Source organism: Ursus arctos, unplaced genomic scaffold (genome assembly GCF_023065955.2).
Source record: "Ursus arctos isolate Adak ecotype North America unplaced genomic scaffold, UrsArc2.0 scaffold_4, whole genome shotgun sequence".
In the NCBI taxonomy this organism is placed as follows: domain Eukaryota; kingdom Metazoa; phylum Chordata; class Mammalia; order Carnivora; family Ursidae; genus Ursus; species Ursus arctos.
Genome location: NW_026623056.1, coordinates 76,603,720 through 76,611,830, shown reverse-complemented (window position 1 = coordinate 76,611,830; position 8,111 = coordinate 76,603,720).

Here is an 8,111-nt window from a genome sequence, read left to right as displayed (position 1 = left end):
GCCAGACCAAGGTAAGCAAAAGCCTTCAAAACACAGAAATATTTATTAAGAAAGCAACCAGTTGTGCCATGAATCTCCTCAAGTCCCTCTCCACTTGGCACTAATGATTATCCCCACCCATTGCATCAACATGCTTGTCAGCCTCAAAATACATGTGAATGGGGCTAGAGTGTAGGAATATGGATTGTTAGATTGACTGAGGAATTTTTAACTTACTTGTTAGGTCATGGAACATCATTGAAAGCTTTGCACTGGTGAATGATAATGAGCAGAGTAGTGTCCCAGGGAAAGCTAATCAATTGGAGGTAACATCTAGGAGGGAAGACTTAGGTGGGCTGACAAACCATAAGACGCTATTAACTAAAAATACAAATTGTTCACAACACAAGTGAAATCTTCTATTTGTATAATGCCTTTATAAAATGCTTATTGTATGAACACATTAAAAATTCTTAATGTCTAAGTGAGTTAGGGTAGGTGTTTAAAGTTGGAAAAACAAGGGATAAGAGGGCATATGACTTGCTCAAGGCCACGCATCTAGGAAGAAAGTAAGGGTAGAGCTAGAGTACTGGTGGTAATTAACACCATTGATTAGTTTTATTTGTGTTTTTTAAAGCTTGGTCATTGAGCTAACTAGTGAAGGGCATACTCTGTCCGTCAGTGCAGAAGTGGGACAAGTTGTCTTAGGGTTGCTGAATCATATAGAATTAGAATGTTCCTGAGAGGCAGAATAGAGATCTTTTATTCAGAGATGTCTTTGACCCCAAAGGTGTAGAGAACATTTCATGTATTCAGGGAGAATAATAACGGTAATATTTCTGAAGTTGCCACAAGCTTGCTGCTATGCTTTATTATACACTGAACCAGGTAAACAAGCATGGTCTTTAATTCTGTGAAATTGGCAAATGGCTCTATGGATACACGAGAAAGGTATATTTTGAAAGCTCAGCTGCCTTCTACCAGATTTGTCAATTGAAAATCTACTCAGAGCATGTAATGCATAAAAACCTCATTTCAATTTGTGTCCTATCTCTGTTAATAACAGTATCTACTAAGACCCTCTTATAAAAGGCTACAATGTTAATATAACCAAATGATTCCAATTGACCCACATGAGACATTTTTCTGTCTGTTACGTGAATGCTGGCACTATAATAGATGTGTTAATTTAATGAGCAAATTATACTAATTGAAATGAAGACCTAGGGGTATAGAAGTAGCAGAGTAACACTTGCTAATCATCACCAAAATATTAAATTCCTGACACAGATGATCACCTTAACTATTATAGAATTAAAAGCAAGTTATTCATTCAAAAAAGAAAAATAGCAATATATGAGAGACCAATGGCAAACAAATGGAATTGATAAAAAAATAATTTTATAATAATGCAGAAATGAAAAACTTAAAAAATCAAACACGACTAAAACAAAATTTTTTTAAAATTTGATAAAAGTAGATAAGAAAATTAATTTTAAAAAGAATAATATAAATCTAAATGCCTAAAACCATGAGAGACTGTGGACTCTGGGAAACAAACTGAGGGGAGGGGGGTGGGGGATTGGGATAGGCCGGTGATGGGTATTAAGGAGGGCACATATTGCATGGTGCCCTGGGTGTTATACGCAAATAATGAATCATGGAACATTGCATCAAAAACTAAGGATATACTATACGGTGACTAACAAAACATAATAAAAAATTAGTATAAAAAATAAATGCCTTAAACATCTAGTAAATACAATAAATAATGTTAAAATAAATATCTGTATCTTAGAATCAGCAGTTTGGTGGGAAATGGGGGACTTTGGATACCATCTGGTTCTATACTGTCTTGACAAATATCTATTTAAAAAGTCTTTCTTCAGCACCCACTCCGTGCCAGGAACTCTGCTAAAAACTGGGAATACAATAATAAGAAAACAGGCTCTGCCCCTGCTCTCATGGAACTTAAGAGTTTAGCAAACCTTGGTGAAGACACCATATAATAAGAAATATAAAATATTTACTAAAATATTAACAGAAAATTTTAAAACATGAAAAAGAAGTCATGTGATAAAGGTTGCTCATCTGGTTTAGGTCACAGTAGGCCCCCAGAGGCAGCAATGTTTATGCAGCGATCTGAAGACTGAGCAGGGTCAACCAGATAAGGTAAGAGGAGACTATGGAGAGCATTTCAGAAATGACAGCCAGATCTGGGGCAGGAAAGAGCTTAATGTTCTTAGAGACCTGAAAGAAATCCACTGTATTGGAATCTGGAGAATGACAAAGCATGATGTACACATGAACTTGAGCAATGAAAGGGGCCCAGAATGTGTGAAACCTCCCAGAGGACACCCAGCAGTGCAGCAATGGGTACCTGCCAAAGGGTTTCAAACATGGGTGTGACATTGTCCCACTTGTCTTGAAAAGATTATGCTATCAGATGGAGAATGGATGGGAAAAGGGGCAAGAATGAATGTTGTCAGACAGATTAAAAGACTCTTGTGGAAGTGGGAAGTTGGTGGTCTCTTGAACCAGGGAGATATTGGAGGAAATACAAAGAAGTGGGCAGATCTGGAAAATCAGTAGAACTAGATAGCTGTATTTTATGGGATGTGGAAGAAGGAAATATAAATTTGATATTCAGGGTGCTGGCTTGTGCAAAGCTGGGTGAACAATGGTAAGGGATACTGACACAAGGAACACAGAAAGAGAATAGATTTCAGAGGAGCTGGGAGATTGGAAAGAATGTGGGAAGGTTGAGTTCAGTTTTGAATGTGCTGAAGTACTGTTGCCAAGGCCACCATGTTGCATAATCCCAGGAGATGCCTTTCACGTATAATTCAATACAAACATTGCCCCCTGGAATAGTCTTTAAGGTGCTGCTATTTCAAGCATTCAGGTGGAAATGGTAAGTAGATATTTACGGGTTTGGCCTTTCAAGGAAGTATCAGGGCTGAACATATTTCATCGAATCTAAGACGCCACCAATTTAAGAATATACCATTATTTTATATGCTACTAAGAGAAAAACACAGTCACTGGTATGGCATGCAAGATCCAGTTTCATTTCAAATATGTTAAAATGTGGAAAAGTAAGTGTCTCATAATTGATGAAATATAGCATCATAGAAATAAATTTGGGTGACATAAGCCTCTATGGTCAGTGATTTTAATTGTATGCATGGATGAAATGTCTAGGGAGACAGTGTAGAGAGAGATGAAAAGATGGTGTGATATGCAGCCTGGAGGAAATCTATTCAAGGCCAGGACAGAAGAGGATGATTCAAGAAAGCCAAGAAGAAAGGTCACTGGGGAGGCACAGAAACCCAGGGAGAGAAAAACATATTGAAAAAGGAGGTAAACAAATTGTGCTAAATGCTACCAAAAGTACCCATGGAATTTATCAAAATGGAAACATTGATGACCTTGGAGGGTGCTATTTTGTTGAGTAGAGGGGATAGAGATCATATTGGAGTGGGTGGAGAGTGACAGGTAGGTGAGAAGATGAAATCTGCATGTGAAGACAAGTTTTTGAAGAAGTCTGGCTATGAAGAGCAGGGGAGGGGCAGAGGAGTAGTTGAGGAAAGCGAGCTTGAGTGAAGCTTTCTTTGCAAGGCGAGAGAGATGTGGGCTTGTTTAAAAGCCCATGGGAGAGGCTGAATCTACACGAGGGGTAAGATACAGCTAATAGTATAACTTGATAAGCAGATAAGAAAAGGCAGGATCCATAGATGGATGGATTAGTCTTTGATACCCTCTTATATTTCACATAGACACACACAAAGAAAGCAGATGAGACCCACCAGGACTGGGTTTTGTTAAATGGGATCGAATAGCAATGTGGCATAGGAAAGCACGTTACCAATAGTATGGCTCGTGGAATCTACGGTGAAGGTGGCCTTGAGGAAGGGGAGGTCCATAGTGGTGGAGGTACTGATGGGCCTTCTTACTCCATCAAGTGGTCTTTGCCTTCCTTCGTATGTTTTGCCTGCCTCAAACAGATGGATCCTTCTCACTGGCTTTGAAACACACACACATCTGTCTCATCTTACAACGATCTCATAAATACAGTGTAACAATGAGTCTAGGATGATACATCATTATGGCTAAAAAAGCAGAGCCCTGATTTACGGGTTTTGCAGGCAGAGCAGCCGTGGGTTGACAGCACAACCATGGCTGTAGGTGAGTTAAGTGGAAGAAGGAGAAAGTCTTTAGAGGACGGAAATCTTCAAAGACAAAGATGATAAGGCGCTTGGGTGAAATAAACCCCCTGATATGAGTGCTGATGCCACAAGATCTAACCTGGCATGAATGGGATGTCTGTGAACAGGAAGTTGGTGGTGGAATCACAAGTAGAGGGACAGTGGGCATAGCTAAATCAGGAACTGGGGGTGCCTGGGTGGCTTAGTCAGTTAAGTGTCTGCTTTTGGCTCAGGTCATGATCCCAGGGTCCTGGGATTGAGCCCTGCATTGGGCTCCCTGCTCAGCTGGGAGCCTGCTTCTCCCTCTCCCTCTGCCCCTCCCCCCTGCTCATGCTCTCTCTCTCTGAAATAAAAAAATCTTTTAAAAAACATTAAAAAAAGTAAGTAGCAGGAACAGCAAAAGGGTGAGGTGTTTGGTTTTTTTTTTTTTTCCGTTTCAGAGTTTGCAACTTAGAAGATATGGTGTGTGTGGAATAAATAACACAGGAAGGGAAAGGTAGAGGAGGAAAGACATAATACATAGGGGAATCGAAACCTAATAAATTCGATGCAGAGAGGGACATGATCTCTTCTCTTCTCGCCTCATTTAATAGCAGAGCTTCTATTGTAGCCGAGGGATGGAACTAGCTCCTGCAAAGATTTGTCTTGTCACTTGAAAACGGAGTCAGGTGAGGAACGCTTGACCATTACCTGTCCACAAGGGGGTCCTGCTGGAGCAATTGTCCAGCCCTGGAGCCCTCGTTGGCCCTAGTGGCCAAGGCCTTATGTGAGCCCTGAGGGTCACTTTGCCCTCCTCTGTCAGAGGCTGAAAGAGAGTAGCGCCGTTAGTGAACCCGGTGGGTCCTGCTAAGCTTCCAGCTACATCACAGGGAAGAAGGAGAAATGAGTGGAGGAAGTAAATTTTGAGTCTTACTTGGTCTTTACAACCTTCTTTAACAGTCCCATTGTAAGCCCTTGATAACTGCTTTTAACCCTTGATACATGTTTGCTATTTCGTACTGTGTAAGGATGAGTGACAGTAGACTTAAATGGGTGTGCACAACCTTGAACACCGCTGGAGAGGTAGAGGGTCAACAAAAAGGATTTGCCATTCATTCATATTTACGGTTATTATTTTGAGAACCCAAATTTTCACAAGAGCCACTACTATTCATTCCTTAAGATAAGACACAAAATTATTTGGCTTAGATTTACTTTGGATAAATGACTTAGTGATTAATGAGATTTAGTCAATTCTAGCTTTTGCAGCATAGTACTGGGGACATGCCTAGCCCCCTTTCTGCCCCTCTCCGCAGTATGTTTCCCCACATATCATAAGTGGGCACCATGATAGACCAAATTCAATGTAAAAGCCATAGATTTCTCCTCGAGATAATATTTGTAGTTGATTTCATTTTTATTTGCTTTTAGGATGAAGACAATTTAATGTTTATACTGTCACAGCACAAATTCTAGTGTGACTATCGTTTTATAATATAAGCAGGCAATTTTATGTATTATTGTTTTATGCTTCAGACTATTTCAAACAATTTTATATTTGTTCTTTTCAATGCTATTTCAAACAATTTTATTTTTGTTCTTTTCAGTGCCAGGTGTTTTGCCTTCTGTACGCATAGACACAGGAATCGTGGGGAGCAGGGGGTCCCTATGTGCCGTTGATGTGTCGCCATGCTCGTACTTTTGTACGGTGCCTGGATGCACCGAGCTGCCGAGCTGTGATTGGGGGAGAAGTGCAGCCTGGTGCATTTTGCCCACAGACTCAACACATCCGGTCTTGCTTTACCCGTGAAAGCATGGCCTCTGCATCACGGTAATTAGCTTACAACTCACTGGCTTTCTGACACTGACATGATGACTTCGTTTTTTTGGGACCTTATTTTTCTTTTCCTTTAGTCTACGTTTTTGGAAAGCACCACATGAGATATGTACCTTAGACATTTGCACAGCCTCCAACACGTATGGGGTGCTCGAAAGATGTTCTTTCTTTTTCCCATGTTGGAAGAAGACACTTAAAAAGCTACAATGGATTATTTTTCACTTTCATGATATACGGGAAGAGGAAATACTTACACGTTTTTATCAATATTATAATCGGGAGAGAAATTGCTTCATCTTAATTTGATCATTCTATTCCTTTGTTCTTAAAACTTGACATGAATTATTTCAGCAGGAATTTTTTTACTTTTTGGCACTCCTTATTATGATTTAACAATAGTGGATCTTCAGTGCTGCTAACATTTATTCAGGGAATAAAGTCAAGTATTTCTTTAGTAACATCAAAAAGGAAGCATTTTGAGGAATAGTTTTATTTTTAAAAATATAGTATTTTTTCTGCAAGAAGAAAGGACATGCATATGTGGAAGTCTGTATAAGCTCTATGACATTTAAACAGACCTCAGGGATGGATATGTTACTAAAAGTTCTTTTGAAAATGGCATGCATATTTAGTTATTTTAGAAAGAGGTTTTTTTTTGGGGGGGGGCTAGTTTTCTCTACCATAGTAAAAGCCAAAGTAACATATTTGGAGTTTTATTAAAATATCATCTGAAAAGCTTCATCAGTAAGAAATTTGGGACTGCAAAGTTATCAAAACACTCAGTTGATTGAATGTTTAGATTTTAACTGTCTATACATAACATAATCTTGAACTGTGGTTTTTTTGAGGGTACAGATAAGATCAGAAGTTTTCATTGTGTTTTAAGGCTCCTTTAAGCACACATTTTTAGTTCATTCTCCCTTCTCTAGGCTCATACACACCTTTAAAATAAAATTGCCCTATTCGTGGTTGGCAATTTTTTTTCCTTTTTCCCCTCTCGTGTTCTTGAGGAAACACTAAGAGTTCCTTTGACAAGGCTGCACACTAAACTCAGAGTGAGTAGCAGGAACTCTGTGAATGCATATAAAAACAGACTTTGAATTTATGTTTTGTTTTTAACAAGTTCATGTAGTACTTGGAAATGAATCTCTTTTCTTTCTCCTTCATATTGTCTAATCCCAATTCATACTAAAATATTTTAGAGTTCTTCCGAGGCATTTTGGAGATTACAGGCTAGCTTAAGAGGGAGCAATAAGAAATTCCCTAAACACGCTGGCATACAGAGGATAGGTAGGGACACTTAACGTTAGGGATGATTGACCTTATTATCTTGTATAATCCTTTCAGCGCGGTTGTCAGGACCAGGGTTCTTATCATCACCGCATTGATAGAAACAGGAAAGCAAGTATGTGACCAAGGAGGCTGTAAACTCTCCGATAGTCCTAATTTTGCATCATCCGCTGCTAATGATCTTACCTACAATCTTAAGCAACTCTTAATCTTAAGCATGCGAAATCTTGCGTCTGGCCAGAACGTTGTCTAAAACGTCCAAAGGTCTAGGGAATGAAGGAATAACATTTCAAGGCATCGGTTAGGGTGAAATGGTTGGTTATTTCTCTTCCTGTTGTTGGATGTTTCTTCTTTTTGGGTTTATGTAAACATGTCTCGGACTATGGTTTTGCTCACTACAGGTGTGCCTGATACATTTGTCATCTATAAAGCAATTGTATTCTATGTTCTTGTGACTTAACTTGAGGTCTGTGGACCAAAAAATAGAGTATTGTTAGAAAAGCAGCATCTAACATAACATAATAAAAAATTAAAAAAGAAAGAAAGAAAGAAAGAGAAAGAAAAAGAAAAAAGAAGAAAGAGAAAGAAAGAAAAAAGAAGAAAGAAAGAAAGAAAGAAAGAGAAAGAAGGAAAGAAAGAAGAAGAAAGAAAGAAAGAAAGAAAGAAAGAAAGAAAGAAAGAAAGAAAGAAAGAAAGAAAGAAAGAAAGAAAAGCAGCATCTCCATTCCACCCCAGTCCCACGCAAACAGAAACTGCGTTTAAAAAAACCTCCCTGGGTAGGTGGAATACAGTGTTTTCAGCCAATATCTCAAAGTGAG